Raw genomic sequence first — 10,740 nt, forward strand, 5'->3', positions numbered from 1 at the left:
ATGATTATTCTAGCTCTCACCTTAGGACCCTGCATTATCCGCAGAATTGTCCAGCTTGTAAGGAAACAAATGGATGCTATTTTTTCCTCGTTCGTGCAAGTCCAGTACCAGCGACTCGCCACCTCTGACGCCCCCTACTCCGAGATGACAACCAACCCTCCGCGACCTCACCGCCACCGGTCAACCCGCCGACCGCGAGGCCCTTCTCGATCACCTGAACATCGCACCAACCTCGAGCTCCAGCTTCTCTGAACCTCCAACTTTAAAGCCCCCACCCTCGTCCATCCCGCAAGCAGCAAGGCCCCTGTCGAGCGCCCGGGCGCCACACCAACGCCGAGCTCCAACCTCGCTGAGCCACCGTCAACCCCTTTTCCCCTCCCCGACCTCCCCCTTCCCTCATCCCTTAGCGGACCTCTCCGGTAAGCTTCTTCCTTTAATTAGAAAAGAAGGGGGAAATGCGGGACACTGATTACGTGCTTCAACTTGGCGGGCCTGGGCTGGGGGACCGGATCCACCCCTGGGGAGGGTAGTGGGCACGGGCGACAGCGCCCTCTACAGCCCCCCGGGCCTGGGAAAGTGAGGCCGGAGGCAGGCCCCATTTCCTCACCCAAATTACCAATGTTAGGGGAGGCTTGCCGGAGGGAACCGCCTTTTCCCCACCCCCTTATCTTGCCCGGACACTCCCCGTTGCCAGCGCAACTCCCATCACCACCGGTGCGCATACATTGTTGCCGGACACCGTTACGGGAGCAACTTTCGCCCCTTTTCAATCAACCTCCGCGCTCTCTCAGAACCAATCCAAGCCTTTAACCCCTACAGCTACCCCGCCCTCTAAACCGCCCGATATAAGCTTGTACTCTCCCCTAATAAACTCTCTCTCTCTTGGTTTTCTTCATCCTAAAAGAAACGTGTCCCGCCTGTTCCTTTCTCGCCGCCCTCCATACTTTGCACGCCTCCCGCCGGGGACCTGGCCAAGTCCCCCGCCTCGCCCTCGCCTCCGGGAAAGAGCCCCCGCCGCCGGTACCCTCGGAGCAATCCTGGGAGCCTAGGATTTAGCAACCGGCCGCCACCCTCCCCCAGACGAGTCAACTGCGACCGCATCCAAGGCACATGCTCATAACAGTGGGGTGGTGGCCAAGCTCTCCCCAATGCCTGGGGAATGTGTTCCACCCTGTCTGAGGCCTTTGGAGGCAGCATTCTTCCTGAGCATTGAGGCAGATGACCCACTCTCTGCCTTTAGGCCAAACTCACCCTTTCCATGTGTGTGGGCTGTTCTGCTCTCCTTGCCTGAGATTTCTTGGCTTCAGACCTTGGCTTCCATTTTTATGCCTTCTCTGAAGAAATTTTTCCATCAGTCTGTCCCTTTTCTGTCCCTTTTATCCCAGACTGGCTATGGTTCCATCTATACAGATCTTGAAAAAAAACTTGTTGCTTGGCATGCAATATACAGGGGTCAAAACCATTAGACAATAGACCTTTCCACAAATTCTTTCTTGATAATACCATTGCCAATCCTGGCTTGGACTGAAATGGCTGGCTGGTTCCAGGTTTTGTTAAATCCTTACATGGGGCTGTAGCCTCTGGGGTTTCACTTTCTGGAAGCCCAGAGTTTTCCAGACCATCATTTCTGGTTTCTTTTTACCCAAGATTTCATTTCTCAGCTTACCTCTTTCCTCTCACATTTTACTATAAGCTGCAAGGAGAAGCCAGGCTACATTTTCCACAGTTAGTTTTCAGATGTCTTTAGCTAAGTATCCCAGCTCTTTGCTTTCAAATTTTGCCTTCCATCCAACACCAAAATTCAATTTTCCCTAATTCTCTACCACTTTAAAACAAGGATCACATTCTTCCAGTTTGCAGTGACACATTCAACATTTCTAAGACTGTTGGAAGTACCTTTAGAGTCCATATTTCTACTAATGGTCTCTTCAAAGCAATCTAGGCCTCTTTTATCAAGCTCTTCACAATTCTTCCAGAATCTTCCCCTTATCCATTTAAAAAGCCATTCCAAACATGCTTGGTATTTGCACATTCAGCAGCACCCCACTTCTCTGGTACCAAAATCTGTTCCCGTTTGCTAATGCTGCCATTATGCAAAATACAAGAAGTGGAATGGCTTTTATAAAGGGGATTTATTAGGTTACAAATTTAAAATTCTAAGGCCATAAAAGATTCCAAACTAAGATATCAAGTGGATATCATCATTGAAGGCTGGCTGATGGTGTCCAGAACACCTCTGTCAACTGGGAAGGCATGTGGCTGGCATCTTCTGGTCCCAGATTGTGTTTCAGCTTCTATCTCTCAGCTCTTGTGCATTCTTGCTTCTTTCTCCCAGGACGTTTCTCTCTAAGCATCTGAGGTCCTCTCTTAGCTTCTCCAGGGCAAATCTGAGCTTCATCTCTTAAATTAGCATCTCCAAATAGCCTTCTGTCCACATTTCCAAGCATCTCTAAATGTTAGCAAGCATCTGGATCTCTGTCAGTTTTTAGCCTCTCCCTTGAATACTCCAGTGAACTAATCACAACACACCCTGAGTGGACAGGGCCACACCTCCATGGAAATAATTCAGAATTTCAACCTTAATCAACAGACTAAACAGTCTGTCCCCACAAGACTGCATTAAAGAATATGGAGTTTCTGGGGGACATAACGTATCCAAACAAGCACAAAATAATGCCTGGAACTGCCAGAAGCTGGAAAAGGAAAGTGAGAACTCTTCCCTGGAGTATTTAGAAGGAGCATAAATGGGCTGACACTTTGTCTTTGGACTTCCAGCCTCCAGAATTATGAGAGATGCATTGGTTTTGTTTTAAGCAACTCAATATATGGTAATATATTTATGGAAGCCCAAGGAAACTAAGAAAACATCTAGGTTTTGTTAATTATCATCATACTTCTTTTTCTGTGTTATAGAATGGAGATAGCACATAAGCAATGCATTTTCTATGATCACTACCTACAGTGGTTCTCAAACTTTTGTGCACATTAAAATTATACAGAGATAACTTGAAAACCCCCATCTCCCAACCTCAAATAAGATGTGATAAATATTTATCTCTGCAGATAGGACATGGGATTAAATATATTTGGAAGCTTACCAGGTGGTTGCAATGTGAGCCAAATTGAGAATCAGTTTACAGACACTGCTTATTACATTTTAATATGCATGCACATTACTTTGGGCTATGGTTAACAGGCATATTTTGGGGCAGAAGGGCTGTGCTGTGCTGTGCCTGAGAGTGTATATCAGAAAGTGATAGGTTCAGACCATGGACAGAACTGTTTTACAAAACTCCTCTTTACTCTAAGGGATATGAAATTTGATGAATAATTTTAAAATGAACAAGTATATTTAGAACTAAAAACAGCAGTAAACATATCATAATTGGATAAATTTATTAACATTCAAATTTTAAAAACACATCAGTACAATGACATGTAATAACCAAGGGCTAAGAGAATTTTCTCATAATAGTTGCCACTGAAATACAAAGAGCAAACTCTGTCTTTCAAATACAGGCACTTCTTAAAAGTTGCAAAACCCTTGGGTTGTCCATTACCCAAAGTATCCCCAAACTCAGTCAACTGCACAAGTATACAAATTAATTTCATAGCTTCCTATTGACATTATCCGGAGATGGGAGATCGACACTTCACTGCCATTTGGGTTCTCACTTGCAGTAACTATTCTCAGAGGAGGAGACCAGAAAATTCTCATAGAGGAAAGTCAGTATAGTATGGGAACAGTGTCCCAGGAAATGTAAGTTTTTTGGGAGTTTGGAAGATGGGGGAAGTTCTAAACTTGGAGCTCCACCATCCATTGTTCAAACTTGTGATGATAATTCTGATGGGCTGGCCTGGACCATGGCTTGGAGGTGGAGATTGGGATGTGGTGCAGGCCTGCACAGTGTTCAGGTGAGAGCTGTTGTGTGAATTCTGGAGGTGTCTGTATCCAACTTATACAGGTGTCTTCATGATCTATTGTGGTGCATCTTTGTGTTCTAGACCAGTTGTACTTGGTGGGGGGAGCTTGAGGGATACAGGCAAGCCCCTGGTCAGATTTCTGAGTGCTCTGCTGGGGTTTCTGGAAGGGACTGAGTCTTGGTTTCTTTTGGAAATTCTGGCAAGTCTAGATGGAGACATGGGCAGATCTCTTGCCTGGTGCCTGGATGCTGACTTTGGAGTCCTTGGCCAATCTCTGTGTGACAGTAGTCTCTAGTATAGAATTTGAGTTCACATTAGGACACTTGGTCCCTGCCTGGAGGTTGAGGTCCTGACATAGGATAACCAATTTGGAGTCCAGCTGGGGAATATCATGGGAGCAAATATTAGGTCTGTTTTCTGGCAGCTGGACAATGAAGACTGGCTCCTGGCTGAAGTGCTTGGATTCATGATGTGGGGAGTCAGGGATATCCACTTCCTTGATTTATTTTGCCCATGAGGAGAGAAGTTCAGCCCAGGTGTTTGAATGGGAGACACTGAAGACTGGGTAGATTTCATAGCATGTAATTTGACAGGAGGCCAAGTGGTGGGGACAGGGTCCATTTGAGGTCTCTTCCTGGTTGTGGGGACAGGTATTGGCCTGCAGTTTTGCTGTGGAGAAGACACAACAGCATAGAATATATATTAGGATTTCTTCTCAATCAAATGGAATTAAATCAACAAACACAAAGGCAAGGAGGGCAGAAAATTAAAGTGTATATCAACTTGATATATTTTTCTTATCATACTAGAAAATATAGTTTCTCAACATCGTCTTTTGCTAAATGAAGTAAACACAAGCTCTTTCATATCAAACTTCCAGCAAGATGGCAGAATAGGTGAGTCAAAGCAAAAATTTTCTCCATGAAATAAACTAGAGAAGAGTCAAGGATTCCAAGGACAGTGAGCAACCATAGAGGGACTTCTATAATACATGGTCTGGACTTGGACATAAAAGCAGAGATGTTGCATCTCAAAGGACAGGGTGAGTTTATTCAGCCCTACCAGGGGCTGGCAGTGGGGAGACAGCTGCCAAGCAGGGTATTAGCAGCCATCTACTCCCATGCACCCATCTCAGCATAAGCTGGAGAGATAATGCTCCACACTCCCATGGCTCGGAACTCCTCTGAGGGAATCTGGAAGGCAGTGGACCAGTGTTGGCCAAATTTACTCTTGCCCCACAGAAGTCTGTGGTGTGCACAGGAAAGAGGTGGGGATAGGTGAAATTGTCACACAGAAGTACCAGGAGTCCCTCCCACACCCCAGAGGCTCAGGGGTGGATGGCAAGCAGGGAGCATCGCAGGTTTAAGCTGGAGGATGCCCTTGATCAGACTCCAGACTGAACTTCCCAGGATCCAAACCACACCCACAGTGTAGGCAGACTCCAGTGTACATGAAGAACTAGTGCACTGATTAGATTCCCACCTGGTGTGGGCACAACCCAGTGAACAGGCAAAGTTGGGGTAAAGTTAGTCTGTAGTTGATAGGTGGCTCATGAGTGCAATCTGCTGGGAAGACTGGGAAAGTGCCCTCCAGCAAGCTGTGACTCTGCCTATATATAAATATATGTATATATATTTTCATATATATATGTATATTCAAATAATCCTGCATTTCCCAAAATAACCTTATCAAAATAAGCAAATGTCCCAAAGCCAAGAGAAAATTATAAAGCACATGAAGAAACAAGAAGATATGGACAAGACAAACAAGCGCATTAAAAATCCAGAGGAGAACAGAACTTGGAGCAATCAGTCAAAGAAATACATGTAAATCTCAAAAACAAATTCAATGAGTTGGCTAAAGACATGAGACATTGAGAAATCTCTAGAAGAGCATAAAGAAGAATTTGGAAGAGGAAATAAAAATATGGAAATAAAAGATACTATTGATCAATTTAGATACACTAGAGAAACACACCAGTAGATTTGAAGAGGCAGAAGAAAGAATACATGAACTAGATTACAGACAATGGAAAGTGAACACACAAAAGAACAGAGGTGAAAAAATAAAAAAAATGAATTGGATGTCAGGAAATGATGGACAACATGAGGCACACAAATATAATAATCATTGGTGTCCCAGAAGGACAAGAGAAGAGTAAAGGTCTAGGAAGACTATTTGAAGACATAGATTAGGAAAACTTCCCAACCTTCCTAAATGACATAAATATGCAAATCAGAGATGTCCAATGATCTCCAAATAGAATAAATACAAATACACCCACTCTGAGACATATACTAATCAGATTGTCAAATGCTTGAGAGGAGAAAGTCCTAAAAGCAGCAAGAGAGAAGTGATTTCCCACATACACAGGAAACCACATAAGACTAAGTGCCAACTACTTGGGCACCATGGAAGCATGAAAGAAGTGGTATGACATATTTAAGATTCTGAAAGAGAAAATTTTCCAGCCAAGAATTCTTTAAGCAGCAAAGCTCTCCTTCAAAATTGAGGGAGAGTTTAAAATTTTCATAGATGAACAAATGCTGAGAGAATTTGTTAAGAAGAGACCTGCCTGGCAAGAAATATTAGAGAGATTTCTATTGGCTGAGAAAAAAAGAAAGGAGAGAGAGGTCTGGAGAAGACACAGAGCTGAAGAGTATTAGAAAGGGTAAATTAAAAGAAAAAAAGAGAGGGGGAAAATATATCTGACAAATAAAAACCAAAGTATAAGATGTTTGGCTCAAGAATAGCCTTTATAGTAATAACATTGAATGGGAATGGATTAAATTCCCCAATTAAAAGATACAGATTAACAGAATGGATCAAAGTATGATCAATTGATATGCTGTTTACAAGAGATGCGTCTCAGACCCAGTGACACAGAGAGATTGAAAGTGAAAGAATGGGAAAAAAATACCATCCAAGAAGCAGCCAAAATGATGCAGTGATAGCAATGCTATTATCAGTCAAAATGGTCTTTAAATGCAAAGATATCATAAGAGGCAAAGAAGTACACTATATATTAATAAAAGGGACAATTCATCAAGAAGAAATAACATTCAAAAATGTTTATGCACCCAATCAAGGTGCACTAAAGTACATAAGAAAAACATTGGCAAAACTGAAGGGAGCAATAGACATTTCTACAGTAATAGTGGAGACTTCAATACACCACTCTCTTCTTTAGACAGAATAACCAGAAGACCAATAAGGAAATTGAGAACATAAACAATGTGATAAATGAAGTAGACTTAACGGACATATATAGAGTGTCATGTCCTGATTTACCAGGTTGTATGTGCTCTCCTCTAGCACTCATGGAATATTCTCCTGGATAGATCATATGCTGGAGCACAAAACAAGCCTCAATGAATAAGAAAAATTTAAATTTTTCAAAGCACATTCTCTGACCATAATGGAATTCAACTGAAAAACAATAACCACTAAAGAATCAGAACATTCACAAATATGTGGAGATTTAATAATACACTTGTAAACAATCACTGTGTCAAAGAAGAAATTGCAAGAGCAATCAATAAATATCTAGAGAGGAGTGAAAATGAGAATGCAACATATCAAAACATATAGCATGCAGCAAAGGTGATTCTGATGGGGAAATTTATAGCTCTAAATGCATACATTAAAAAGGAAGAAAGAGTTAAAATCAAAGCCCTATTCAGCAACTGAAGAAGCTAGAGAATGATCAGCAAACAAACCCAAAAGCAGGTAGAAGAAATGAAATAAAGATTCAGGCAGAAATAAATGATATGGAGAACAAAAAAACAATAGAAAGCCCACCACCACTACTGTGGCCACAAGCACCATGTCAGCCCATTTGGGCAGTGTCTAAGGAAGCACGGGCTGGGCTTAGGTTCTGCAACACATTGGCCAGATGAGCCAGACAAGGCCCTGGGAGCCACTTGCCCCTACCCCCTATACTGAAGTCCTCATGGTGGAAGAAACAGGGTGGTGGCATGAAGAGAGGGGCCCTGTTTGTGCAGGAGCATGTGCCCAGGGGGCCCAGCAGCTCTGGCGGTGAGATGGGGCTGCTGCTTATTATCCTGGCATCAGCAGTGCTGGGCTTCTTCTTACTCCTCACTCAGTTCCTGTTGCTCTACATCCTGAGCTGCTGCTGGATGAGGCTACCCCTGCTGGCAAAGGCTTACAAGCCTGTTTCAGGCTTGCCTTTGAGAGAGTACATTTATGGTAACAGTGGCAGCAGTAATAAGGAGATCTCTGGTGGGTCTCCAGAGGGTGGCATGACCCCAGCCCCAGAAACCCCTTCCCCACAAATGTGGGAGACCTTCTGCTTCCTCAATGCCGCCATCCTGTTCTTTATCCAGGAGTTATGGGACACTACCCTGGTCTGCTGCTTGGTCACCAAGAAGAACAAGGTAGAGTTTGAGGAGCTGCTGCAAACCAAGATGACTGGACCTCTGCTGGAGGGGCTGAGCCTGTGGTATGTGTTTCTGGGTGAGATCATGCACTTTACCAAGAACACCAGTTCCTCCAGCCTGTCATGCCCTTGGCTACTGGGGAGCCAGACAGCCCAAATGGGGAGGCACTGCTTGTCACCTCCCAAGAGGAGCTGGCCTCTGAGGCAGAGGTAGGGTTCCATAGGTGCTTCCATCTTGCCATAAACATGGATCTGATGATTGGCAAGTCCACCTATCTGTTCATCAAGCTGTCCTGAGTGGTGAGGAGGTTGTGCTTCATCATCACTTGTGTGCCCTTCACCTGCTTGTCTTTCTCCTTCATGAAGGATCTGCTGGTCAACTTTGAGGTATACTCCCAGTTTGAAGGGCAGCTCCAGATCACCTGCATCATCATCAACCAGCTCAAGAAAATAATCAAGTGCAAGCAGAACCTCCTGAGTTGCAAGATCAGATTTAAACCATCTTTTCCATTTTAAACCTTGTAAAGATTTTAAGAAGATGAAAAAGAGCATATCTATATTCAACAGTGGGCACTTACTGAAGGTCAACTTAAAGTTAAATTATTAGAATGTATCAGGTTACTCATTTTTGGATCCTATGTTGGAGAAGGAAATATTCATTGCACACTTGAATTGAGCAGTGATGTTTGGGAAGAAAAACAAAGGAGTTCTATTAAACAATTGAATTAATAAAGGGTAATTTACAAAGGGTTGGACTTACACTTCATCTTGTTCAGTCAACTGATGAGGATGGAGGGCATGTCCTAATTGAAACTGTGGTCCAAAACTTGCCTGCTGAAATTTCAGATCTTCAGCAGGGTGATCAACTTATTGCTATTGGAGGTGTGGAAATCACATATACCCTGCAAGTGTTGAAGCTCATCAAGCAGGCTGGTGACTGAATCTTGTATATTATGAAAGGTCTGTTGGTCAGTGTAACCAAGATGCAGTGTTGCAAGATAATTTTGGACAGTTAAAAGAAAACTCTATCAAGATCATGCCAACCAAATTACAAAGAGGAAGCAGCCAGGTTGGCAATAGATGTTGAAAATAGTGAACTGGATTCTGAATTTGAAGACTTGGCAAGTGACATCAGAGCACAAACTGAGTTCAAAGATGAGGCCCAATCATTTAGTCATAGTCCCAAACGTACCCCTACAACTCTTTCTCTGAAAACTCTTGCAAATATGTCACCAGCTTTAAACTCTAAATTAGGTGAAGGAAGTCAACCTCCACTACTAAAGCTTCCATTCAAAGAAGGAAGTAAGCACTTAGCCCTAAAAACTTCTGAGGTAACAGACCCAGCACATGTGAAAACCCACCCAAGGATCCACTTTCAAACAACCTCTGCCACCACAACCACTACTGAATGTTCTTTTGCTGTCTACTGATACTCAAAATCAGGCAGAGTCAGATGTTCTTGTTTAAAAGCCAGAGAAGGTGCTACCTCATCCTGCAGATAAAACTGTTGGAAAGCAAGCAAAAAATATGGATCATGTGGAAGATGCAGCTGCATCTAAGCAGTTTTTAATAAAGCAAGAAATGGCTAAAGACTTTACTTCAGAAAGTTCTTGCCCTAAGAAGGACAGTTTGGATGACCCTCAAACATGGGAATATCAGAAATTCCTTATTGTAATATGCTAGGAATAAGGACAAGAACCAGGGCAATCTGTTTCTTTGACATAGAAGCCTGTCACAGATAGTTAACAATTTCCCTGTGGTGCAGGTGACATGGGTTCAACTCTTTACACTTCAAAACCATATTCTCCATTAGAAAAGACCTGATCCTTAGCAGATCAGGAATCAGTCAGTTTGGGCTTTGTCAAATAACCTCCCACTCAAATAAGAGCAGAGGGACAGAAAATAGTCTAAAAGTAAAGAGCACTTAAGACAAGAACTCAACTTCAATACATTTTTAATGAAGGTGCACTTAAGGTTAAAAGGAAAAATTTTACAATACAAAGATAAATTGATACATTACAAAGCCTGGGAATCCTGAAAATCAATGCTATAAGTATACTAATAATTATTAGAATGACTATGGGCTTAGTATAAGTTAACATGTCAGTTGTTTATTGGAGCTATTGCTACTATGCATATTTTAAGGAGTAGGTCTGGTTTTACCCAGAAAATCCATATATCTAACAATCTATGGGGCCACAGGCACAACTGTCTTACCAAGATCCTCTTTACTATCAAGGAAATGAAATATGCTGAATAATTTTTAAAAAGATTCCATAAATTTAGAATTCAAAACACCTGCACCACATATTGTAATTGGGAAACTTCATTAATGCTGAGCAAAATATTCACTACACATTTACAATGACAATGAACAATCAAAGGCAAGAGATTATTGTCTCTAAAAATTGGCACAG

General features: G+C 42.7%; 1 pseudogene; it reads left to right on the top strand.

The window, feature by feature from the left end:
• The first annotated feature begins 7,967 nt into the window (after positions 1-7,967).
• On the top strand, positions 7,968-10,092 carry LOC119524679 (annotated as a pseudogene).
• Positions 10,093-10,740: the final 648 nt, after the last annotated feature.

Source organism: Choloepus didactylus (assembly GCF_015220235.1).
Source record: "Choloepus didactylus isolate mChoDid1 chromosome 11 unlocalized genomic scaffold, mChoDid1.pri SUPER_11_unloc4, whole genome shotgun sequence".
Taxonomy (NCBI): domain Eukaryota; kingdom Metazoa; phylum Chordata; class Mammalia; order Pilosa; family Megalonychidae; genus Choloepus; species Choloepus didactylus.